General features: G+C 38.6%; 1 long non-coding RNA gene across 2 annotated transcripts in view; it reads right to left on the bottom strand.

The window, feature by feature from the left end:
* LOC118626623 overlaps positions 1–26,583 on the bottom strand; it is a 50,015-nt gene extending 23,432 nt beyond the window's left edge. The window contains exon 1 of one of the 2 annotated variants that reach the window (XR_004958928.1): positions 26,306–26,583. This is a non-coding gene — a long non-coding RNA (uncharacterized LOC118626623). The remainder of the gene's footprint in view (positions 1–26,305) is intronic. The other variant, XR_004958927.1, reaches the window with a different exon arrangement.
* Between the last annotated feature and the right edge of the window lie 916 nt (positions 26,584–27,499).

The following is a 27,499-nucleotide window of genomic DNA, read 5'->3' on the forward strand; positions in this document are numbered from 1 at the left end:
GAATATACCCTAAGAAGCCTGAAACACCAATCAGAAAGAATATATGCACCCCCATGTTTTTAGCAGCACTATTTACAATAGCTAAGATCTGGAAACAGCCCAAGTGTCCATCAGTAGACGAATGGATAAAAAAGCTCTGGTACATATACACAATGGAGTACTACGCAGCTGTAAGAAAGAAAGATCTCTTATCCTTTGAGACTACATGGAAGGACCTGGAAAGTATCATCCTAAGTGAAACAAGCCAAACAGAGAAAGACAAGTTTCATATGATCTCACTTATTTGTGGAATATAATGAACATAACAGTCTGAGGATTGGGGCAGTCCCTGAGACGTGGAAGTGGAGTACAGACTGACAATCCCCAGAAGAGGGGGATGGTAGGGGAGAGATAAACCACAGAACTTACATGCATGTATGCATGAACAGTGGACATGGACAATAAACTTGGGAAAGGGCAGGGAGGGAGGGGGAAGGTGGAATCAGTGGGGGAAAAAGGAGAAACATCTGTAACAAAAATTAATTAATAAGAAAATAATAATAATAAAAATTTCATAATACTTAGTTTTATATCTTTTATTATTACTTATTTCCTGATATCTTATCACCTCTGTTGAACTCATAGACCCTTAAAAATCAATGCCTTAGTAGCTTTTTCTTCTATAAGTCAATATCAGTATTTTACAAAAGCATTGATTAATGCGTGTTGATTGAATAAACACAATAAATATATAATAAGTCTAATTTTTGAAAAATTAGCATTTATTGTGTGATATAAATTTTAATTTTACTTATTTAAAAGTATTTTTAAGAAATGAAAATATGTAACAAAATAAATTGAATATTAATTTTAGAGTTTTCTGAGCATATGTGCTCATTTCAGAATACTGACATCTTTTAAATGTATTTATTTATTTGTTTGTTTTTAGAGATAGAGGAAGGAATAGAGAATCATTGATGTGAGAGATATACATCAGTCAGTTGCCTCCTGTCTGCACCCCCACTGGGGATTGATCCTGACATCTAGATATGTGCCCTGACCGGGAATTGAACCACGACCTTCTAGTACACTCCAACCAACTGAGCCACACGAGCCAAGACATCTTTTAAATTATTTCTGATCCTGTCTCCTTAAACTCTCTTCATAGTTTTAAAATTCTCTAATATTTAGTTAATAGCAATAATTACTTCTGTATACTTTTTAGTTACTGTGTAATGTTTGTGATGTAGACTGTATCAAAATTATTTCTTTCCACAGATTAAAGACAAATTAGTAGAAGATAGGCATCAAGGACTCTTAATATATAAAACCATTTTCAACAAAATGCTTTGTGTTTAATTCAAAATTAGATTTCTGGGTTGGGCTTCAGGTCTTCTGAGGCTTTGCTCCCACAGGTTCAAGACCCGAACTAGACATTAAAGATTATAATGTTGTTCCTTCAAGTCACTAGCTAAAGGATTTGGCAACTATTTTCTATGATTTAGTTTTGCTTGAAGCCTTCTTTCAAAGCAGCTATTAATATGTTTTTGCAATTAAATTGAAGGACAAGATGTGTTATTTTTTGTTTGGATTTTAAATTGCATTTTAAGAAACTTCTGTGTGCAAGGCAAATGTTTGCAGACAGTCAAGAAAAAATTTATCCTCTACCAGCAAGGATCTTTCAATGTAAGGGAGACACCATATACAGACCCAAATTTTATATGGAAAATCATTTTTATATATTATAAAATCAATAATAATGTAGGACAAACTTCTTTCCAATCTCAACAGCAATAGGAGGAAAAAAACCTATCAAAATGAGGAGAGCACACGTGAGGAGGGGAGGGGCAATGGGTGGGTCACTGGACATAACCGGGGAGGGCTGCTGCATGTTTTCAGATTCCAGAGTTGGACTGAATCCTGCCCTGTGGGAGAGGATACAACAGCTATCTATATATTTTAAAAAAAGGGGGGAGCAGAGCACGTAACTTTTATTTCCTATCTGTTTTTGTTGTTGTTTTACATATGTTTTCATTGATTTTTTTAGCGAGCAGAAGATAGAAACATTTATGAGAGAAAAACATCGATCAGCAGCCTCCTCCATGACCCTCACTGGGGATCGAGCCCAAAACCCAGGCATGGGCCCTGACCAGAATCTAACCAGGACCTCTCAGTCCATGGGATGATGTTCAACCCTCTGAGCCACACCAGCCGGGCATGTTTTTTGTTGTTGTTTTAATTCTAGCTTCTAATTTTTTGTAGTTTGGAAGGTGATGATTGACATTTATGCTCATAAGCACTAAGGATCTTATTTCTTGCATATTCATGTCATGTTTGGAAGCAGTAATATAAATCATGGTAATAGAAATTATTTTATTTTATTTTATTTTATTTTATTTTTTTAACTTCCTTAAGTTTATACTATCCTAAAGTTTATAATACTAATACTCATTATAAGCAATAATTGCTTTGTATCCTTATTATTGAAACAGTTTCATAAAACTTGGGGTGGGTTTATTTGCAAAAATACTGTATATTAATTTATCGTGTAGCCTGAAAGTGACCTCAAATGCATTTTGTCAATTCAGTTCAGTTCATTTACCTCAGCCTATGTCTGTGTGTGTGTGTGTGTGTGTGTGTGTGTGTGTGTGAGATACTTCATATGATGGCAAAAACCTACACAAAGTTTTAAAAAACCACAAATATAGGGAGCTATTTTGATGACAGCCATCTAATTTTAGAAGTAAATTATGGCATAGAACTATACTTTGATTATATTATATTAAGTATAGTCTACATTGCTATCTATATTTTAATGTTTTTACTTTACCTATGAATATAGATCTTTCTTTTTAGAGTTTTTTTTTTTTAATTATGATTTAAGACAAGAAAATAAGAAGTACATATAGTTTATAGGGTATTAAATAGCAGACACAAGAATTGATTTCAGGAAATTAAAATGCCATCTTGGAAAAATTTGGTTGTTTAATTGGCCTTATTAAGAAAAATAGTTTTATTTATATCATATCAATTATGTGATATTTACAAATACTAGAAGATTGGTAGTTTAAAATTTCACACAATTGACTTAAAGATGGTGTTCAGAGTTTTTCACCAACTCTGAGGAATGCCAATCACAGGATAAAGCATAAAACATACTACGTTTTTACATTTATTGTTGAAAATATTACAGATGTCCCTCCTTTTTTTCCCCATTGACACCCCACCACTGCCTTTACTCCATTGTTGTCTATGTCTATTGATTATGCATATATGCACATATGTTCTTTGGTTTATCTCCACCTGCCACCCCCTAACCAACTTTCATCTGAGGTTTGTCAGTCTGTTCCCTACTTCCATGTCTCTGGATCTATTTTATTTGACAGCTTATTTTGTTTATTATATTCTACAAATAAGTGAGATCATGTGATGCTTGTCTTTCTCTGTCTGGCTTATTTCACTTAGCATAATACTCTCCAGGTCCCTCCATGTTGTCTCAAAGTGTAAGAGATCTCTCTTACAGCTGCACAGTATTCCACTGTGTAAATGTACTACATCTTTTTTATCCACTCATCTACTGTTGGATACTTGGGCTGTTTCCAGATCTCAGCTATTGTAAATAGCACTGCTGTGTACATAGGGTACATATATTCTTTCTGATTGGTGTTTCAGGCTTCTTAGAATATATTCCTAGAAATGGGATCACTGAGTCAAATAGTAGTTCCATTTTTAATTTTTTGAGGAAACACCATATTATTTTCCACAGTGGCTGTACCAGTCTGCAATCCCACCAGCAGTGTACTGGAGTCCCCTTTTCTCTACATCCTCGCCAGCATTTGTTGTTTGAGGATTTGTTGATGGCAGCCATTCTCGCAGGTGTGAGGTGATACCTCATTGTTGTTTAATTTGCATCTCTGATGATTAGTGAGCTTGAGCATTTTTTCATGTCACTTGGCCATTTGTATGTCCTGTTGGAAAGGTGTCTATTCAGGACCTCTGCCCATTTTTTATATAAACTTTGGTCTTCTTTTTGTTTAGTTGTATGAATACTTTATATATTTTGGATATTAACCCCTTATCTGATGTACGTTCTCCCATACAGTGGGTTCCCTTTCAATTTTGATGCTGGTTTCTTTTGCTTTGCAGAAGCTTTTTAATATTTGACAAAGGAGGAAAGAGCATACAATGGAGTAAGACTGTCTTTTTAATAAATGGTGTTGGGAAAATTGGACAGGTACATGCAAAAAGAATGAAACTAGACCACCAATTTACACCATATATAAGAATAAATTCAAAATGGTTAAAAGACTTAAATATAAGTTGTGGAACCATAAAAATCCTAGAAGAAAAGGTAGGCAATAAAATCTCAGACATTACACAAAGCAGAATTTTCACAAATACATTGCCTAGGGCAAAAAAAACAAAGAAAAAATTTACTATATGGCTTAAGGACTGATCAGTTTTCTGGGCAGTTTTTGATTACTTTTTTGATGGGTTTTGTTTGTTTGATTGATTTTTGTGGTTTTATTATGTAAAATATGTTGACACTATTTTCATAGAAAGAAAAGCAGAGACTAAAGGAAGAACGTTAGTGTGAGCAAAATATTAATAGTAAATTACCTAGATTTTAAATTGAAGCTGACATTTTTGAGTTGTGAAGTTTTGGGCTTTATTTTATATAAACCAACATCTCTCATATTTAATTAGAACAACTGAAGTCAAGAGACTGTCCTGAGTGAAAAAAAGGTGAAAATAGAGTAATGGAGAAACTTTAGCAAATGTCCCAGTTCCACAGCAACGTCTTTTCTGTTTTGGAAATAAGTCTTTGCAGGTGTGTTTTCTATCTTGATTCCTTGCTCAAGCGAGAATGTTTATTATTTTCTGAATTTACCAGAAATTGGTGTGTGTTGAGGGCTCATTTATTTCTTACAAAATGTCACTAACTCACTCCTGTCCTCCAAAATTTAAAACAGGTGCTATCACTGGTAGGATCTAAATCTTAACAGAGACAGAATTCCAGACTCTGTATGCCTGTATTACACCATTGCTAATAATAATCTCTGTCCATCAAGGTGACAAGTGAACAGTATGCATCTACACTTACTTTCTCTGTCCATATATAGAAAGCTAAAGCTTTTATTTTGTTAACAAAACTCATGATTTAATTAAAAATTAAAAAACTCTGATTGTTGATGCCATTTAAAACACTATAATTAAGTTTTGCTTGAAGCCCTGTAACTTCCAATTTTGTTTCCTTTCTGTGAAGTTATATTTTTTAAATATTATCTGTGAATTAGGGTAGCTTATTTACTGAGAGACTATAGCAGAGGGATCAAAACTAAATGTTAAAAGGCAAAGCAAATTTGGAAAAAGAAACAGTCTTTAATTTTAAATTGGTTATAATTCACTTTCAGATTACTTTTTCATAATTTAGAATTTATAATCTCCTCAACATTTTTTGTAAAGAAGACAATAATTCCAACTTTTTAAGTGAATGAATGCCTCACCATTCAATATAAAACTTTTGACATAATCATTAAATACCTAGATTTTCAGTCAAAGATACAAGATTTTTTTTTCATTTTTTTACCTTGTTTTTACATTGTTACCTTAGCAAAAATAAATCATTTCATTTTTCTTTCTCTTAGATTTTCATGCAGAACAACTGAATTTCTATGAAGATGGATTCATCTGTTTTGAAAATGCAAAGATTATTTTCATGCATAAGATAAATTACTGAAAGAGATAATAAGTACTCAAAAGTACTCCATATTCTTCCAGAGTGAAATCCAAATCATTCTTCTCCATAGTGAATTCATGGTTTCCTGCAAGATAAGATCTCATCCTGTTAAGGACTTTATCTTTGAAGAAAAGAATATAATTTCTCAAGGAAACTCCAGTATCATAATTTATAATTAAATTTATCAATAAGCACAACTCTAATTTTAAAATAGTCATCCAAGTCTCTAGAACTTGAGTCTAAAATATTAATGTTAAATTGTAATATTCTATAACATAAATATGTAAAAGAGAACTAGTAAGTATTCAATCATTAAAAAGTTTCCCTTCTCGCCCTGGCCGGTTTAGCTCAGCGGTTAGAGCATCGGCCTGTGGTCCAGAGATACCCATGTTTGGTTCCCGCTAAGGACATGTATCTCGGTTGCAGTTTGTCCCCGGCCCTGGTTGGGTTGTGCGGGTGGCAGTCACTCGATGTATCCCTTTCACGTCGATGTTTCTCGCTCTTTCTCTCCCTCCCACTCTATCGGAACAAAAAATAGAAAAATGTCCTCGGGTAAGGATTAAAAAAATATAAAATAAAATTGCTTACATTTAAAAAAAAAGTTTTCCTTCTCATGAGTAACATTAAAATGCCCAATAATCCTTAATTAATACATTTACATTCCTTTCCTTAGTGATAAGAATTAACTTTGCAATTTAATTTGACACTTTTCAGTGTGAAAAAGAAAGATAAAAAATAAGCTCATGGGAATGGGAAGAAAATTTGCAGTTTCTCACCAACCGATCTCCCTCTCCTTTGTTCTCTTTCACTCTTTCTCTCTCAATCTCTTCTTTTACCCACTTAATTCATTGGTGTTCCCAACCTCCCCAGTCCTCATTTTTATAAACAGAACTAACTTTTAAAACCTGAAGTTCAGATTTCATTTCATCTAGAAGTGTTTGCCTGGATTTGTTGCTGTTGACATGATAGTCATGAATTTAAAAAGGATTTTTAAAAAATACGGACTCTTTAAAGAAAATACATGATAGTGTAGATCAGCGATTTCCAACCAGTGTGCCACAAGACTTTTTAAAATATGCAATACCTGATTGTTTAGTCAGAGGCACTGACCTCTGTTCCCTTAGATTGTCAAATAAGAAAATGCTAACAACCAACAAACCAATAGCTGTCTAATGTGAATGTCCTGTCTTGAACCATAAACATATAGGTCATATAATAGAGTTTCACCTTATTGGACATTGTCGCATAATGAGGTTGTATCTGATTGGTTAACTCTTGGTACCAGAACTCCTTACATACAAGTATAGGCACTTGATATTTTAAAAAGTGACTTTGGAGTAAAAAACGGGAAGGTTATTATTATTATTATTATTATTGTAAACCAATCAAAATGATACCTATTTTTATGCAAGACTGGCAAAAAAATATGTTTTGGTGTGCCACAGAATTTTATTAGTTAGTAATTTAGTAATTTTAGTAAATAGTTTATGTGTGCCATGAGATGAAAAAGATTGAAAATCTCTGGTTTAGATGTAAGATACCAGAAACCAAGTATGGCAAAAATTTCCAAATAGTATTTTTTACAATGCCCAGCTTTTCTTGGTATTTATTATTAATTCATTCACCAAAAATGTATTGAAAATCTATAATCTACTGAAGACAGCACAGGACCCAGGATTCAGTTCCTGTGTAGAGAAACTCACAATTTAATAGGAGCGTCAGATACGTAAATAAATCTGTTTCAACATTAGACGGTAAATTCTCATACAAAGGGTGGCATGGTGCAGTGGGGAAAAAAGTAAGACGACTTCCCAGAAGACATGACATCTGATCCAAGGCAGAAAAAGATAAGCAGAAGGTGAGACGTTTATCCCTGAAAGAGACCATATATGCAAAGATGTGTGGGGGGGAAATTTTGAGATACAAATATATGAAGTTATTGGAAGGACAGAGTCAGTGGTGACAGAAGAGAAAGAGATGAATTGGAGCCAGACTATGTAAACCTGTATATGCCAAATTAAAAAGTTAACACCTAGTCTGTAGGCAAAGGATTTTAAGCAGAGGAATGGCATAATCAGCTTTATGATCAGAGGTTAGACTCCCTAAGTAACAGTCCCTGAAACCCCGATATTTGCATGCAGCAATTCATAGGGAAAATAATTTGTGAAACAGTTCTTTTTTTTTTTTATCCTCATCCGAGGACATTTTTCCATTTTTGTTCAGACAGAGTGGAAAGAAGAGAGGGAGAGGGGGAGAGAGAGAGGGAAGGAGGGAGGAAGGGAGGGGGGGGAGAGAGAGAGAAAGAGAGAGAGAGAGACACCTCAACGTGAAAGGGACACATTGAGTGACTGCCTCCCACACGACCCAACCAGGGCTGGGGACAAACTGCAACCGAAATACGTGCCCTTAGCGGAAACTGAACCCAGGTCTCTCTGGACTGCAGGCCGATGCTCTAACCGCTGAACCAAACCGGCCAGGGTGGGAAACAGTTCTTGTAAGTGGGTGAAGGGAAGTTGGCTGTGATGCAGATGCAGCAGTGGCTGCATCCCATAGAACCTCTGTAGCAGAAATAGCCCTTCAGAGTTGTACCACATTGAGTTCAGGTGACCAGGCCTTCTTACCCACAGTGAGAAGGCACTGGATGTGATCAGTTCCCAGGAGAAGGGGTATAGCCTTGGGCAAGGCTGATTCCTAAAGGTCAGAGCAATTCCTAGGGAGGGACAAAACTGTGAGCCATCACAAACCAAAACATCCAGCCATTGGAATGAGTGTCTCTGTCCTGAAGAGCATCTGGGCAATGTCACAGAATCTTCTACAGGGTTTTATATGTTTTTTATTTTAATTCTGTTAGTTTATTCATTCATTTACTAATGCATTCATTCATTCGCCTTATTTATTTGCCTAAATATGACCATAGCAAGAAGGATGGTATTGAGTGAGGAAAGACTGGTTAGAAGGAAATCAGATGGGATATTATGAAAAAGGATGATGTTAGAGATGATGACAAAGGCACCATGGTAATTCATTGGGGAAAGCTAGTCTTTCACAAATGATGCTGGAACACTTGACTATATGGGGAAAAAAGAACTTCAATCACCTTTTACAATATACAAAAATTTAATTAAAAATGAATCATAGTCCTAAATATGAAAGCTAAAACTATAAAACTTCTAGAAGAAGTCAAAAGGGAAATCTTTGTGACTTTGGTTTAGTCCAGGGTTTCTTAGATAGAACACTAGAAAATAAACAATAGAAGGGCCAAAAGATTGACAATACCAAATGTTGATGAGAATGTGAAGGCACTAGAACTCTCATACATTACTGATGAAAATGTACAACTATACAGACACTTTGCAAAACAGTTTGGCAGTTTCTTATAGAGAATATACTTATATATGAAATCCACCCCTATTACAAGATATTTAGCCAAAACAAATGAAAACATTGGAGTTGTATTCAAAATTTATAGCTGTTTAATCTATAATGGGCAGAAACTAGAAACAACTCAAATATCTGTCAACAGGGGAATAAAAAAATAAATAAAATTAATTAAATTAAACATAAATATTATATACTACTCAGCAATAAAAACAAAAACATTTGAACTACTGATATAACAATATGAATACATCTCAAAGACATTGTGCTAAGTAAAAGATGCCAGATACAAAAGACTATAATATTCTATTTACATGCCTCTCTTTCTGTTAAGGCATAAGAATCTATAATATACATCATAACTATGTGGTGGGCATATGGCTATACATATTAGTTTAAACTAATTGAATTATATATTTATTATTTCTGAATTTTATTCGATGTATGCTAACTGTAAGAAAGTGAAATGCTAACATAAGTGAGTAGCATTTATGTGGTCACCAGGCCTGATTTTATTTAGTTCTTCTCAGAAAAGATCTTTTGTATAACCTTTAGTATTCATTCATTCAATGAGAACTGACAGTGTACTAGGCTTTGTGCTTTTTATAAATGTCCCAATTTTTTTTTTTAAAGAGAGGGAAATCTAGGAATTCGATGACACTATTTTTAATGCTTTAGTTACTACTGAATTGATCACCAAGCCCATATTAAGAAACTTGTCTACTTTAAGTGACAAAGACAATATAAAATTTTAAATAAGAACCTCTAAAAGTAATATATAAAACAAAATTCAAAGCAACTTAGTGTAAAATGGACATCTATTTTCCTAGATTGTGTGTGTGCTTGTGTGTGTGTGTGTGTAAGTAAAAATGTAGTAAGTGCCTACTTAGTTGAATAGATATGGCAGGAATAACCTTTCAAAGGGAAAAAATACTATGTTTGCTTCTGTAAATAAGAAAATACTGATAGCAAGGAAACTGTCTAGCTAGGAAAATACGACATTTTTCTCAACTGTAAGAATCAGAAAACACAAGCATCTCTCTGAATGAGAGTCTCATGATCTATGTCTGGGGCTCTTTAGGTATCATCTAAATTTCTACTGACATTACCTCTCTACATTTTCCTTACTTTTTTCTAAATTAAACCCAATCTGACTCAGCTTCCACACTAGAGACAAAAATACTATCATCTAACTATATCTATTTACCTATTATCTATCTATCTATCTATCTATCTATCTATCTATCTATCTATCTATCATCATCTATCTATCATCATTTTCCTGGTTCCTAGTCTCTTCCTTGGGGTTGTCCACAACCTTCACCCAAAAATAAATTGGTAAGAACCTCAGATCTTCAGTGCCCAGTGGCTGCCACTCCTGGTCATCCCTGCCCATGGGTCTGTGTAGTCTGTTCACAGACATAAAGCCTCATGTTTCTTGATGAAGTTTGGCCTCAGGACCATCTGTCCAGAATCCTAAGCTGGGCTTCCTGATGTTTAGCTTGCCTGAGTACACATACTCCATAGGGCCGTGTGCGAGTCCCTGATAGAACCTTCAATTGGTGAATCCCCTCCTTAACACCTTCCTACCCCACAACTGTCAGTTCTTTTTACTTTATTGATATTAGAGAGAGAGGGAGAGGGAGAGGGAGAGGGAGAGGGAGAGGGAGAGGGAGAGGGAGAGGGAGAGGGAGATAGAAACACCAATGAGAGAGAACATCAATTGGCTGCCTCCTGCTCCTTCTGGGGATCAGGCTCACAACCTGGGTATGTGCCCTGACCAAGAATCGAACTGGCAACCTCTTGGTGCATGGGTTGATGCTCAATCACTGAGCTACACCAGCTGGGCAGTCTTTTTTTCACCTTTGCAGTTGTTTTCCAAGTACAGGACTTTCTCAAATAAGGTGGTTTCATTCAAGTAGTTTTGTTCAATGTCATTTCATTACAACATTGATGAGATATCATAGGAACCTAACTCATGTATATCAATTAACGTATAGTAAAAATGGTTTTGTTATACATTGTTTCACTTGAAGTTGCTGAACTGAATGATGACATTAAGTAAGGACTTAGCGTATGGATCCTGGACTTGAGAATTGCTTTTCATTCTAAAGTTTGTCAGGCACCTCTAATGTATAGTCAGGGTTGAGAATCATTGATTTAAGAACAATCATGATGATGCCCTGGCCGGTTTGGCTCAGTGGTTGGAGCGTCAACCTGAGGACCACAGAGTCCCGGGTTCAGTTCTCGCTAGGCCCTAGCGGCTAGGGGCACGTACCAAAAAAATAAATGAATAAATAAATAAATAAAAGAACAATCATGATGATAAAGATGTTGAGAATATACATAATGTAAATACATTTCAAAATATTTAAATGACTGAAGTCTAGTATGGTAGCTTTTAAGTGAATATGGAAGATAAATTATCAGTCTAGTCTCTTAATTAGCTGAAGAAAAGTTTCTTGGGAAAAGTGGAATTTAAGGAGTACTAGCTACCAAATATTCTAGACTTTCTCTTTTCTGCACGCTGTGAGATTACTAGAGCCAGGCTGCCATCTTGGACTAAGATGACTTTGAGAATGTAGGTCATTCATGACTGAGCAACAAGATGGAAAACAACTGAGTCCCTGCAACTACTATGGGCAAAGTGGCCCTAGGTCACCTACATCCAGGCATTTTCATATATAAAAGAAATAAACTTTAAACTTGAAGCCTTTTCTTGCAATGTTACTATCACTTGCAACCAAACCTAATGCTGACTAATGTCAATAGCAGTACCTTCTGTATGACTGGTTAAGAGAATCTCACCCAAATAATAGAGTAATTAAATATGCACATTCTATATGACTTCAGAGCTTACTTTTAGGTATAAGTTAAAAGTGACGGTGACTATCACCCATACTATAGAACAAAACATCAATGTGATAATTAGCAAACATTTACCTCCCTTTTCCCATGTGTTCCATGAGAACAGAGGCAGAAGGAAAACAACTGGTGATTCTCTGATAGATTAGACTAAGTGTTCTTCAAATGAAATCAACACAACAGTTGAATGTGTTGGCCATACTACGAACCCAATATCAATATTCTATTTTGCTGTTCAACTTTTTTTTTTTTTTTGAGAAACAATGTTTATCTTTATTATTGTAAGTATTAAAGATTTCCTCATTTTCCCCCCATTGACACCCTCCTCCCTGCTTTCATCCCCACCTGTCTTCATCACACTTTTGTCTGTGGCCACTGGTTATGCATATATACATGTAAGTTCTTTAGTTTATCTCTTCCTGTCCCCCAACTCACTTTCCCTCTGAGGTTTGTCAGTCTGCTTCCTAATTCTATGTCTCTGGATCTATTTTTTTTTTTTTTTTTTTGTCAGCTTATTTGTTCATTATATACCACAAATAAGTGGGATCATGTGATACTTGTCTTTTTCTGTCTGGCTTATTTCACTTAGGATAATACTCTCCAGGTCCCTCCATGTTTTCTCAAAGCATAAGCGATATTTCTTTCCTACAGCTGCATAGTATTCCATTGTGCAAATGTACTACAGCTTTTTTTATCCACTCATCTACTGATGGACACTTAGGCTGTTAGTTTTTGTAAATAGCACTGCTGTGAACATATGGGTGTATATGTTCTTTGTGATTGGTGTTTCAGGCTTCTTAGGATATATTCCTAGAAGTGGGATCAATAGGTCAAATGGTAGTTTTATTTTTAATTTTTTGAGGAAACACCATAGTTTTCCATAGTGGCCGCACCAGTCTCCATTCCCACCCAGCAGTGTACTAGAGTTCCCTATTCTCCACATCCTCTCCAGTACTTGTTGTTTGATGACTTGTTGATGGTAGCCATTCTGGAAGGTATGAGGTGATACCTCATAGTTGTTTTAATTTTCATCTCTCTGATGATTAGTGACCTTGAGCATTTTTACATATATCTCTTGGTCATATGTATGTCATCTTTGGAGAAGTGTCTATTCAGTTCCTCTGCCCATTTTTTACTTGGATTTTTTGTCATCCTTTTGTTGAGTTGTATGAGTACTTGATATATTTTGGAAATGGACCCCTTATCTGATGTATCATTGGCAAATATGTCCTCCCATACAGTGGGTTCCTTTTTCATTTTGATGCTGCTTTCTTTTGCTGTGTGGAAGCTTTTTAGTTTGTGCTGTTTTTTTTTTTTAGTTTCTATGTCATTTATTTCCTCTCTGATCTTTATTATTTCTTTCCTTCTATTAACTCTGGGTTTTTCATTTGTTCTCTTTCTAATTATTTAAGATTTAGGCTTAGATAGTGTACTACAAATTTTTCTTGTTTCTTGAGGTAGGCCTGAAATACTATGAATTTCCCTCTCAGGACTACTTTAGCTGCATCCCATAGTTTTTTGTTGTTATGTGTTCATTTTCATTAGTTTGCACAAAGTTTTTTTATTTCTTTTTTTTTTACTTATTAATAACCTTTCCATTGTTTAGTAACATGCTATTTAGCCTCCATGTGCCTGAATGCTTTTGAGTATTTCTATTGTAACTGATTTCTAGATTTATGCCATTGTGATTTGAGAAGATGCTTGATATGATTTCAATCTCCTTGAACTTGTAGAGACTTAGTTTGTGTCCTAACATAAGGTCTATCCTTGAGAATGTCTTCTGTGCACTTGAGAAGAATGTATATTCAGCAGCTTTGCTGTGAAATGTTCTGTAAAGATAAAATCCAGCTGATCCATGGTCTGTGTTTCCATGTTAATTTTTTGTGTAGAAGATCAAAACAATGATGTCAGTGGGATGTTAAAGTCCCCTCCTATGATTGTATTGCTGTTGATATCTCCCTTGAAGTCCTCCATAAGTTTTTAAATATATTTTGGTGCCCTTATATTTGGTGTGTGTGTATATATATATATATATATATATATTTTTTTTTTTTTTATCCTCACCCGAGGACATTTTTCCATTTTTTGTTCAGGTAGAGTGGGAGGGAGAGAGAGGAACAGAGAGAGAGAGAGAAACATCGATGTGAAAGGAACACATCGAGTGGCTGCCACCCGCACAACCGACCAGGGCCGGGGACAAACTGCAGCCGAGGTACGCGCCCTTAGCGGGAACCGAACCCGGGTCTCTCAGGACCGCAAGCCGACGCTCTAACCGCTGAGCCAAACCAGCCAGGGCTGGTGTATATATTTTTAACAGGGTTATATCCTCTTGTTGAATCTATCCCTTTAATATCATGTAGTGACATTCTTTGTCTCTTTTTACAAAAATATTTTTTTCTTTATTGATATTTAGAGAAAGAGGAAGAGAGATAGAAACACTGATGAGAGAGAATATTGATTGGCTGTCTCCTGCGTGTCCCCCACTGGGGATTTGGCCCACAATACAGGCATGTGCCTTGACTGGGAATCAAACTGGTGACCTCTTGGTGCATGGGCCAATGCTCAACCACTGAGCCACACTGGCCGGGCTCTTTGTTTTTTATTATGGCATTCATTTGGAAGTCTATCTTATCAGATATGCATATCACTACACCAGCTTTTTATTTTTCTTTTCTTTTTGTTTACTTTCTAGTTCTTTAATCTGTAGAGTTAGTCAATTATCAATTTTTCTTGTTTTTTGAGGTAGGCCTGTAGTGCTATGAATTTCTCACTCAGGACTGCTTTAGCTGCATCCCATGGATTTTGTGTTGTTGCGTGTTCATTTTCATTGATTTCCGGAATTTTTTTTTTATTTTTTTATTTCTTCCTAGATCTTGGTAACCCATTTGTTGTTTAATAACATGCTATGCTATTTAGCCTCCATGTGCCTGAATGCTTTTGAGTGGTTTTATGATTTTGAGTGTTCTTATTGTTTTTATGATTTCAATCTTCTTGAACTTGTTAAGACAAGACTTAGTTTGTGACCTAACACATGGTCCATCTTTGAGAATGTCCTGTACACACTTGAGAATAATTTATATTCTTCAGCTTTGGAGTAAAATGTTCTGTAAATATCAATTAAATCTATCTGATCTAGTGAAATCACTTAGGGTCTCTGTTTTCTTGTTAATTCATTGTCTAGAAGATCTATCCAGTGATGTCAGTGGGGTGTTAAAATCCCCTACTACAATTGTATTGCTGTCAATCTCTCCCTTAAATTCCTCCAGAAGTTTTAAAATATATTTTGGTGCACCTATGTTGGGTGCATATATGTTTACCAGGGTTATATCCTCTTGTTGGATCAATCCTTTCAATATTATGTAGTGCCCTTCTTTGTCTTTTGTTCTGGCCTTCATTTTAAAGTTTATTTATTATATATGAGTATTGTTATCCCAGCTTGTTTCATTCCATTTGCATGAAATTTTTTTCCCCATCCCTTCAGTATCATACCGTTTGAGTCTTTTGTTCGCAGTCTCTTGTAGACAGCATATATATGGGCCATGTTTTCTTATCCAATCAGCTACCCTATGTCTTTTTATTGTAGATTTAAGCCATTTACATTTAAGGTTACTATTGATAGGTACTTATTTGTTGCCATTTTTATTCTTTATGCCAGTGTCTCCCCTCTCTCTATTTCTACTTCTTCTTACAATAATCCCTTTAGCATTTCTTGCAATGTTGGTTTGGTGGTAATAAACTACTTTAGCTGTTTTTTTTGTTGTTTTGTTTTTGTTTTTTGTTTTTTTTTGTCTGTGAAGCTCTTTATTTCACCTTCAATTTTGAATGAAAGCCTTGCTGGATAGAGATGTCTTGGATTCAGTCCCTTGCTTTTCATTACTTTGTATACTGCATGCCAATCCCTCTTCCCTGAAGTATTTCTATTAAGAAATCAGCTGTCTGTCTTAATGTGAGGTTCCTTGTATATAATTTTCTGTCTATTTCTGCTTTTAAGATTCTTTCTTTGTAATATTTGCCATTTTATTTATGATGTGTCTAGGTGTGGGTCTTTTGGAGTTCATCTTGAGTGGCACTCTTCTGTGTTTCCTAGACTTGTGGGACTTTTCCCCTCACCAGGTTAGGGAACTTTTATGTCATTATTTCTTCAGACAGGTTCTCTATTCCTTTCTCTGATTCTTCTCCTTCTGGTACCCCTATGATGTAAATGTCACTATATTTCATGTTGTACCAAAACTCCCTTAAAGTCTCCTCCTGCTTTTTAATTTTTACTTCCACTTACTGCTCTAATTGGGAGGGTTTTTTTTTTCCTCTAACTTGTCTTCTATTTACTTCTTTTAATCAACTGCTAAATCCTTCCAAGGTGATCTTTATGTCAGCTATGTCATTCTTCAGTTCCACTTGACTCTTAATAGGTTATACATCTTTTTTCAAGCTCCTTATGAGTTCTTTATATTCTCATTAAGTTGCTTGTAATTCTCACTAAGTTGTTTGAGCACCCTTACAACCATTACTTTGAATTCTTTATCCAACAAACTGCTTGCCTCCATTTTCATTTAGTTCCTTTTCTGGTGATTCATCATTTTCTTTCATTTGGGAGTTGTTTCTCTGTCCCACCATTTTTGTGGTCTGGTCGTTTGGGGTGTACCAGGTGGCAATGGCAGGTCGTTGCATCCAGGGGCATTGGGTAATGGTGAGGCAATATCTGGGATCCAGTCCAGTTGTCCAGGGGTGCTGGTGGCTCTTGGCAGTGGCTGCAGCGTGGCCCACAGGGACAGTGCCTCTTGTCTGCTGTATGTCCAGAAGGACTGATGACTGGTAGCTCATGTCTGTGCATCATCATAGGTACTGCTAGAGTGTACAACCTGGCTAATGTGCTACTGTGGTGCACAGTTACAGTGGGGTCTTGAGGCACCACTACTGCCTGGCTCAACTTGGCTCCAGCAGGGGTGCTGCTTCTGGGCTCAGCTGGACTCCTGTATCATTGCTGCTGCTGGATGGGGCCCCGCTTCAGAGGTGCTGCTGCTGCTACACAAGGCAGGGCTCAGCTCCCAGGCTCCCCTGCTGCTGGGAAGGGCTCCACTCACTCCCAGGGCTCTGCTGCTGCCAGGCAGGGTTCAGCTCACTCCCAGAGCTCCACTGCTGCTGAGCTCCCGCCAGCTCCCACGTTGCCACTGCTGCTAGGTGGATCCTGGTTCCCAAGGTACTGCTGCTGCTGTGTGCAACTGCCCTGGCATTGTGGCTACTATGCATGGGCTGGCATTGGCACAGCGGAGACCACTGGTCTGACGTCGACAGGCACACATGTGGCCTTGGGGCACTAGGCCCTAGCTATTCCCCACTTCCTTCTCTCAAGGAGGACCCAGTGGATCCTCCAAAATGGCAGGGCCTGCCACCCCTGAGTGAGGAAAAACACCCAGCGCACAGTGGTAGCCAGCTGCTCCCCCATCCACAGGTCTGGAACCATCTGCCCTAAGTTTCTGCACAGCTACATGGATGCTTATCCACACCCATATGCACTCACACTCTTTCTCACACACACCTTTTCACACACTCACTCTCTCTCCAGTCTTGCATATACCATGTTCTAAAAGCCCTCTTCAACTTTTTTAAAGTATTTTTTTCCTTTTGTTTAAATACCAAAAAGGCAATATATTTTATTGGAAAATCTCTAATGCACACACAAAAAAGTTGCTTCTCTAGAAGACAGACATAAAAATTGTGAAAAACTATTTGCAGAAGCAAATGTGATTATTGAAAATTATTCACATAGAGCAATACTGAAATTTCCAGGTAAAGCTGTTCATTTTACAGGCTTTATGACTCTTATTAAGTTATAGACTTACATAATCAAGGCCTTCACTTCAACATCAACATAAATTCTAGTGCCTTCAGAGGCCAAGTGGGTAGGTTAAATAGCCACCATGTCGGATTGTGGGAAAATGGGGAACATTGACTCTGAACCAGGCAGCTTCCCTCCAATAAGGACTGCCTTGAGTGAGTGGGGTTCAATATCATTAGAGTTTCTGATTTTTTTTGAAAAGAAGACAAAATGCTTGCTCTTTTAATATGTTATCTTCTAACAGTCAATTCAAAAATTTAAAAACACAATGAAGACCAAATCAAACACCTCTGTGAGCTGAGTACCATTTTCAGTTTATAGCCTAATTGTAATTGGATCTGAGCTTGCAAAATCGGATTTTAAAGTATCACTTTAATTTGGCTTTAATATAACTGCTTTCACTGATGAAAAGTCATCTAAACCAACATAAAGGGTAAATAATAAATGATAATATGTCAATTAGAGCAAATGACATGCTGGAGGATGATCACATACTTTTAGAGTGAGACAGAACTTATCCGGAATAAAACTCAGAAACTCAGAGAAGTTGTGACTTTGTTTTCCCAGGCCAACAGGGCCTTGGGGATAACCAACAGCTTTAGTGACAATAGGGATTACTTTGTCTTTTAGATTGTACCTACCTGTCACCCTGTCAGGGAGATGACATTCCTTTTTCAACTGAATTAAAGAAATTTGTCAAATGACTTTTTTTTAGTTTTTTTTTTTTTTTAAATATGTTTTATTTATTTCAGAGAGAGAAATGGAGGAGACAGAAACACTGATGAGAGAGAAACATCGAGCAGCTGCCTCATACATGCCCCTTACTGGGGATTGAGCCCTCAACCTGGGCAAGAGCCCTGACCTGGAATCGAACCAGTGACTTCCTGGTGCATGGGATGCTCAACCAACTGACCCACACTGACTGGGCTGTAAAATGCTTTTTATATGCCAGAACCTGATTTAGGTGGTAAGGACACAAAATTGAATGAACTAGTCTCTGTCTTCAAATAATTCATAGCTTAGTGGGGGAGGAAGAAGTATAAACAATTATAATACAACACAGTATTTATTAAAAAAAAAAAAGACTGCTCAATTAAAGAATACACCATTATTTCTTATACCTCTAAGAAAAAACTGTTGTGAAGCTTAAATAAAGATTTCATATAGAGTGCTCAGAAGTGCTTTTAATCTAAGTAAGTGCTCCATAAAGGTTGGCTGAGATATTAACAGAGATAACTAATGATACAACTTGAACTTGAGGGACTTCCAGTCAAGATGGCAGCGTAGGTAAATCCATTACTTGCCTCCTGCCACAACCACATCAAAATTAAAACTAAACTGCAGAACAATCATCATTTCAGAACTGCCTGAAATCGAGTTGAATGGAAGTCCTACAACTAGGGAACTAAAGAAACCACATCAAGACTGGTAGGAGGGGCAGAGGCATGGAAGGACTGGTCTCACACCCATGTGTGGTGAATAAAAATCAGGAGGAACACCTCACCTGTAAAGGTCCTCCCCGAGAAGCAAGGGGTCCCAATCCCACACCAGGCCCCCAGATGAGGGTTCTAGTGCCAGGAAGAGAAGCCGCCATAATTTCTGGCTGTAAAAGCCAGCTGGAATTGAGGCTGAGGGAGGCTGAGGTTTCTGGAGTCCCAGGTAGTTTCTCTTAAAGGGCCCGTGCATGGACTTACTTGTTGACTTGCTCCTTCTGGGCTCCAGCATAGGGGAGGCAGCTTGAAAAGCACCAGAGACATATAGGGAAGAACTACGTTGTTCAGCATTAGGGAGAGAGCTGGGAGGAAGCTTTCTTCCAGACAGTCACGCCAGTGGAGGCCCTTGTTCCTTTGGTGAGCCTTTCCCCACGGGGCTGACTGAGGGGGCACCATATCTGGGATTCTGGTAACCTGAATCACACTGTTTGCCCTGTCCTGGTGATTCCCTGAGGCCATGCCCCACACCAGCTGTTCCCAGTGGCTTTATCACTGAAAAGGCCTTTCTTGGCCCATGCTTAAAATTTTCCTAAAACCTCTCAAAACAAGCAGCATCTGGCCTCAGTGAGCCCTATAACTCTTGCTAAATGGCGCTAGGCCTGGCACTAGCAGCAGCCCACCTTAGTTCATAGCTTGGCCTTGCCTGGGCAACTTCAAGCTCAGCACAAGAAACAGCCATCTGCAGATCACTTTGTAGCTTATGCCTGGTGGCCCTGGGTGGAACGCAGGCAGTGGCTGACCTTGCCCCAGAGCCAGCATACCCAGTGGACAGCTTCAGACCATGGCGAAGGACCACCACCCAACCACCTCCACAAGAGACACACTCAAGGAGTAGACTCAGTGGGTATCAGAGCACTGCTAAAGTAAATCTTCCTCTGTGTTGTAGGCCCCTGCACAGCTGATCCTCCAAAGTAGAAAGGTTAGTGGTCAGTGGGCACAGCCAGTCCTTGCAGCTGATCAGTCTAATTCCCTCCCCATTGATGTGCCAACAGCAATCAAGACTCAATTTCACCAGAAGGGTATACAGTCCACAGGAGGGGTGCACCTCAAAGGCATAGCTGGGGAGATAAGGGAGGCTGTGCCACTGGACCCTATAGGACACTGACTACAATAGGCCACCCTACCAAGCCTAGGAGATGTAGCAGCTCTACCTAATACATAGTAACAAATACAGGGAGGCAGCCAAAATGAGGAGACAAAACAAAACAGCAACAACAAACATGTCTCAAATGAAAGAACAGAACAAAACTCCAGGAAAAGAACTAAATGAAATGGAGATAAGCAATCTAACAGAGGCAGAGTTCAAAAACACTGGTTATAAGGATGTTCAAGGAACTAAGTGAGGACCACAAGAGCATAAAGGATGAGTCAGAAATGAAGGATGCACTGACATAAAGAATAATTTACAAGGTACCAACAGTAGAGTAGGTGAAGCCAAGAATCAAACTATTGATTTGGAATATAAGGAAGCAAAAAACATCCAGTCAGAACAGCAAAAAGAAAAAAGAATCCAAAAAAATGAGGATAGTATAAGGAGCCTCTGGGACAACTTCAAGTGTACCAGCATTTGCATCATGAGAAGAGAGACAGGAAGAAGCTGAAAACCTATTGGAAAAAATCATGACAGAAAACTTCCCTAATCTGGTAAAGGAAACAGACATTCTAGTCCAGAAAGCACAGAGTCACAAACAAGATGAACCCAAGGAGGCCCACACCACATCATAACTGAAATGCAAAAGTTTAAAGACAAAGAGAGAATCTTTTTTTTTTATCCTCACCCGAGGACATTTTTCCATTTTTTTGTTTAGATAAGAGTGTGAAGGAGAGAGAGAGAAACATCGATGTGAATGGGACACATGGAGTGGTTGCCACCTGCACCAACAAGGCCGGGGACAAACTGCAACCGAGATACGTGTACTTAGCGGGAACCAAGCCTGCGTCTCTCTGGACCGCAGGCTGACGCTCTAACCGCTGAGCCAAACCGGCTAGGGCCAAAGAGAGAATCTTAAAAGCAGCGAGAAAAGCAATTAGTTACCTACAAGGGAGCTCCCGTAGATTGTCAGCTGATTTCTCAAAAGAAACTTTGCAGGCCAGAAGGGAGCGGCAAGAAATATTGAAAAGTGATGAAAAGCAAGGAACTATAACCAAGATTACTCTGTCCTGCAAAGCTATCATTTAGAATCCATAGACATATAAGGAGCTTCCCAAACAAGTAAAAGCTAAAGGAGTTCATCACCAAAACCAGTATTTTATGAAATGTTGAAGGGTCTTCTCAAAGAAGAAGAAGAAGATAAAAAATATGGACAATAACATGGCAATAAATACATATCTATCAATTTAATCTACAAACCAAATGAACAAGTAGAATGGAAGCAGACTCACAGATAAAGAGAACTTTTTGTTGTGTGGAAGGCAGGAAGTGGGTGGGAGTGAGAAGAAAGGGCTAAATTGGGGGACACAAGGGGAGACATCTGTAATACTTTCAACAATAAAGATGAATTAAAAAAAAAAGAAAACATGAACTTGTAGAAAGACTAGGTCTTTTCCAAGAGACAAGGGAGAAAACAGAGTCTGAGGGGAAAAAACAGACACAAAGACCTAACGGTCTATTTTTGAAACATTCTTTCTTGTCTGCTGCACTGTAGTAGATGAGGCTTTTTCCCTTGGGAAACTGTAAATCTTTTTGACACTATCTTCTTTGTCCTGCACCTTCCTTCCCTGCCCTCCAGTCCAACATACCCACAAAGTCAGCTTGATTTTTTTCAGCTTTGTACTCAAAGTCATGCACCTGGCCCTGTACTCAACCATGAATTTGGCTCCTCAGAGTAATGACACTAGTTACTTGTCTTCCATTTCCCTCCTCACTACCCCATCCCACCCTCTTGTTGTTGGGAGAATCCTTTGTCCAACATCTTTTATTTAAGTGGATTAATTACTATTCCCCAGTGCCTGTTAGGTTCTTTCAGGAGACTTCATGCAAATAATGCTCCAGGTGGCCTGTCCTGATTTCCCAGAGTTCCCTGTAGGGGTAACACCCTATTAAGACAGTCACTACAAATAACATTTTAGTGAGTCTAACCCCCTTTGAGGTTTGGAGAAGTTATTGGACATGCACAAAATTAGCCAGTTAGTAACAGAACTGATCTGACCCTGCTCAGTGTTTTGCTATGTTTTGCTGCATCATTATTCAAAATGTTCTTCCTCCTTTTCTTCTTCTTCTTATTTCGATTAACACAGTGGCCCCTCCCCCACCTTTTAGAAATAAATTAGTATTTTCAGTAAGAAACCTAGCTGGTCTTGGAATTTGAGTTCATTCATCCACTTATTCCTCTACACGTATTTACTTGAGTACCTGCTTAGGGTAAGGCACTCAGTTACAAGTAGAAGATTGGAGGTTGAGCAAGATGAGGATTATCCCTACTCTCACAGAGCTTACAGTCTAGTAGAGGAGGAAATTAATATAATTTCCAAGGATGAGAGCAAAGGCGGCTTAGGGAAAGCTTCTCTGAGGAAGTTCCTGTAAAGTAGAGACCAAAAGGATAGGGAGAGTAAGCTACAGTGTGGAATAGGGATAGAGAAGTGATAAAATGAGATTTGAAATATTTTGCAAAAAGTGTAACAGCAGACATATGTAAGAATGTGTGGTTATTAAACATACATCCCTCTGTAGCTCTGTAATCTCTATCCCATGTCTTCTTCCCACCAACCTCCCTGTCTCTGCTCCTTTCTCAGAACAACCTCTTTTTTATTCTATGTAACTATCGTCTTATGGATGTTTATTATATTGTTAGGGTATCAGTACACTCTTGGGTTTGTGCTGGAGATAAGAGCCTTTCTGGATGTAGGATTGACCTGATTATTTTGTTAATTGATTGGGAAGAGATCTCTCAGATCAGATCCTGGAGCTGAGAGGGATGTGAGGGGGTTGCAGAGTGAAATTAGGTTTCTTTTGGTTTTGCTTCTGAAAGATGAAATACGCATAGAAGTCAGGCAAGGGCTGGTTATAATAGTATTTAAAAATTGTTTTGATTGAGATACAGTGTAAGAAATACATTAACATAGCAATCTAGAATACACATATATTATTAAAATACTAGTTTCCCAAAATCTTTGTTGAAAAAATTATTCTAATCACATGTGATACAATCTGATCTTCTATATTTTGGATTCTGATTAGTGTTTTTCAGGGTGGCATTCTATTAATAGGTCACAAAATCAACCTAGTGGATGATGGTATGCACCTTAAAAAATGAAACAGAAACAGCATATGGAGACAGCCTGGAAAAGAGTGAAGATGCCTCTATATTGAGGTCAGTCTTTTGGATCTAGAATTTCCGTATCTTCGACTTTCCAAGTCTCTGTTTCAAGCAGTATTTGTACTTTGTTATATGAAACTTGATACAGATCAGTAGTTATGGCTGTGAGCTCTCAAGTATGGGTTCAAATGTTGACTGCTACTTAGAGGCCACGTGACATGGGGCACTTGACTCAGTCTCCTGCACAGTGGTTGCTTTGTGCAAAATGGAGATAACAGCCCTTACCTCAACTAATTTCGAGGATTAAATTAGATAATGCAGTGCCTGACACATATGCACACTCAATAAATATTAGTCATTATATTTTGTTCTCTTTTATTTTCCCCTGGTATTAAGTTTCAGCTTTTCTCAGTTTGCTAAGTAGGACCAAGGGAAGTGTTATGGAGCAGAAGAATATGGAAGCCAGCGTGCTAGGGGAAGGAGAACCAACAGGGGAAATTGAAACCCCAAGGGCCAGAGTGGAGGTCCTTAGTTCTTCCAGTGCTCACCCTTGAACATCCAGGATTTTCTTTTATTGATTTGAGAGAGAAAGGAAGGGAGAGGGAGAGAGAGATAGAAACATCAATGAGAGAGAATATCAACTGGCCACCACCTGCATGCCCCACACTGGGGATTTGGCCCACAACCTGGGGATGCGCCCTAACCAGGAATTGAACTGGAGACCTCTCAGTGCATGGGTTTATGCTCAACCACTGAGCCACACTGGCCAGGCCAGGATTTTATTTTCTTAAAGAAGTTATCCTTACAGTTCCTCTCTCTAATATCAATACACTTTAACCCTAGCTTCTGGTTTCTTATCTAGATTAAGTATAGAAACTACACTAAATCTGATTGTATAATTCGCTACAAATTTATATGTGACATTCCCTGAGGTTTCTCTCATGTTTTAGTACTCTTTCTGCTTGTCAGTCTTTTATTGCTTACATTATTTCTTTCCTGCATTTGGCAATATAGGAGGTTTTTGTTTTGGGAGAAAAAATAATGAATGAGAAGAAAAAATATATTCTGTCATTACCATCTTATAAAGGCCAAAGTATTCTATATTAAAAACATTTGGTGCATTTAGTATAAACTTCCTAAATTTTTTCATTCCAAAAAAGTAATGACAGATGACATTTATCTGTGGGACAGTCCCAGAGGTGTGTTGACCCCAAGAAAAAATACACCTGTCAAAAAGGACTCCTTGTAGTTAAAAAGGCCTACATTCATTATCAAAGTCTAGCAGCCATTATTTGCAGGGGCCACTCATGTACACTGTTATCAGAAAAAGCCACAGACTGAGCTGTTAAGGCTCACTGAGTTCCTGCCAGCTGACCTAGAATTGTATTTCCACCAACAGGCAGAGACCTGCCCCATCTAATCAGAACTGCACAGCTATATTCTTATTTGCATCTTTACTGACCAATCAGAGCAGCTCTGTAACTACCAATCAGAATGTACTACTTGAACCAACCAAATTGTGCACATTTGAATTCCTCAGCTGCATAAAAATGGACCATTCAGGGATCTCATGGTGAGCACTGTCTCTATATAAGTGGGTCTCTACTTTGGTTTCCACCAGAGGCTGTTTTGCAAACTGTTTACCTGAATAAAGTTTCTCCTTTTATTGCACCCCAAGTGGGGACTCCTGTTGCCATTCCATTGGTGGCAGTAACTTTTGGTTGATAGGTATATCTAGATTCATTAAAAAAGAATTCTCATTTTTGGTATGATATACATAAAACATGCTATAAACCTGTAAATGATGTAATTAACAATTTAGAGGTTGCTTAAAAGTGTTGTTTTGCAAGGAAAAATATAAATATTGTTATTTTAAATATATGTAGAATTTTTTTCAATTGCTAATTTTTCTATAACCGCTCCATATAACAAAACCGTATTATGGTTAAAATTATTATGTACAAACTTCACAGATTTCTTTTTTTTTTTTTTTTATCCTCACCAGAGGACATTTTTCCATTTTTTGTTCAGGTAGAGTGGGAGGGAGAGAGAGGAACAGAGAGAGAGAGAGAAACATCGATGTGAAAGGAACACATCGAGTGGCTGCCACCCGCACAACCGACCAGGGCCGGGGACAAACTGCAACCGAGGTACATGCCCTTAGCGGGAACCGAACCCGGGTCTCTCAGGACCGCAGGCCAACGCTCTAACCACTGAGCCAAAGCGGCCAGGGCTTCACAGATTTCTTACATCAGTTGATAATGACATTAAAACCTCATATGAAATCATATTTAGATTAAATGTATAAATATTCTTTAAAAATAAGAAAACTTTTTAAAACTTTAATTACTTAAGTATATTTTTCTGAATAATATGTTTATTTATAACCAGCTCAGATGTCTTAGTTAAAAGGCTAATGTTCTTACTGTCATTCTTTCCTATGAAATTACTACAGTGTTGTCAATGAGAGTGTAAAGGAACCATTTTTCAGGTTTTATTTACACTGGATCTGCCTGGCAAAATCCCAGGTCTAATCTACCCATTTGTCGTGATTCCAAGTAAGTTTTTAAGTGTCCTTGCTCCCTTCAACTTAGGGTCTATTTCCAAGGCCTGTTTTTCCCATTTAATTTTTGTCCCTTTGACAGATTTGTCCCAGACACTTTTTACCATAAAATTTATTATTTATGCTTGTAAGAGTACTCTAAGAATCCTACAAGCCAGAAATAATCTATTAATATGTTCAGTTCTTGAAGCCTACCTTTTTCCTTCTGCTGAGCCATCTTTACACCAGAACTCCTCGTTTGTAAAATTGTAAGAGCAGAAACCCGGGTTGGGCACAGGAAGATGTCGTCACACGAGTGGGAAGGGGTGGAAAGTTAACACTAGCGAAGAAGTGTACATATTTGTTTACACAGATCACTGTTTGTTAACTTTAATAGAGGTTGAGCCAGAACGGGAAAGTCAGCAGCAGAGAGAGAGGCTAACATCTCAAACGAAAAGGCCAGCACGGGGCGGAAGGCGGCGGGCGGCCGGGCGCTGCCGACCGGCGAGCAGAGCCCGAGGGCGGACTCCGGGGGCGGGGCCAGTCGGGGCGGGGCCGGTTGGAGCGAAGCCCGGGACGGGACCAGAGGCGGGGGCGAAGGCCCGTGGGAGACCGGACACCACCCCGCGAGGACCCGTAAGCATCTGATGCAGAGCAAATGACTGTTTCCACACGTGGAGAACTTTTAACGAACACGTGAGGGCAAAACAGCAATTTCTGTGGAAAATCTGCCTCAGAACTCTGGCGTCCTACCCTACTCCCTGACCAACAGCTGGTTTGCTGTGTTCCTGGGGGTCTTCGCCCCCTTCTAATGATTGTCCCAGCTGCTGGTCACACGCTCTGAGTGAAACGCTCTCGAGCAGTCCCCGCCCTGGACACCCGGATCCACGAATTTCACCAGCAGGCGGCCAAGCAGGCGGTCTGCGCTTGCGCCCTGAGTTCCACAACGGAGGCGGGGCCCTAAGAAAAGGGGCGTGACTCCCGTCGGCGCGCAGGGGGCGGAGCTGTGGGGCCTGTGCGGTCCGGCGACCCGCGGGTTGACCTTCCCGAACGCCGGGTCCCGTGACGTCACCTCGTCGTGACGCGCACGCTGTAGGAAAACTGTAAGTTTCGGAGGATTCCTGCAGCTTTCCGGGCCTGTGAGGTTCGTCCTGCTGCTCGTCTTCCCGGTGTTGGTTGTGGCTGTGGGTTGTTAGATCCTGGTGCGACCGAGGGAGCCGCGGAACCTGGTCAACGGACAGGTGCCCGCCAAGAGCTGGAGCGCGCCCTCTATGGTGGGAGGGCCGGGAGTGCCTGGAGGCGAGGCCGCACCCCGCCGGGCAGGGCCCGCATCTTTTTTTCTGGGATATGTAGGGATTAAAGAGCCTGAGAGCGAGGTTCAAATGGGAGAGTCCCCTTTTTTCTTTATTG

The sequence above is a fragment of the Molossus molossus genome, unplaced genomic scaffold (genome assembly GCF_014108415.1).
Source record: "Molossus molossus isolate mMolMol1 unplaced genomic scaffold, mMolMol1.p scaffold_m16_p_1, whole genome shotgun sequence".
Lineage (NCBI taxonomy): Eukaryota > Metazoa > Chordata > Mammalia > Chiroptera > Molossidae > Molossus > Molossus molossus.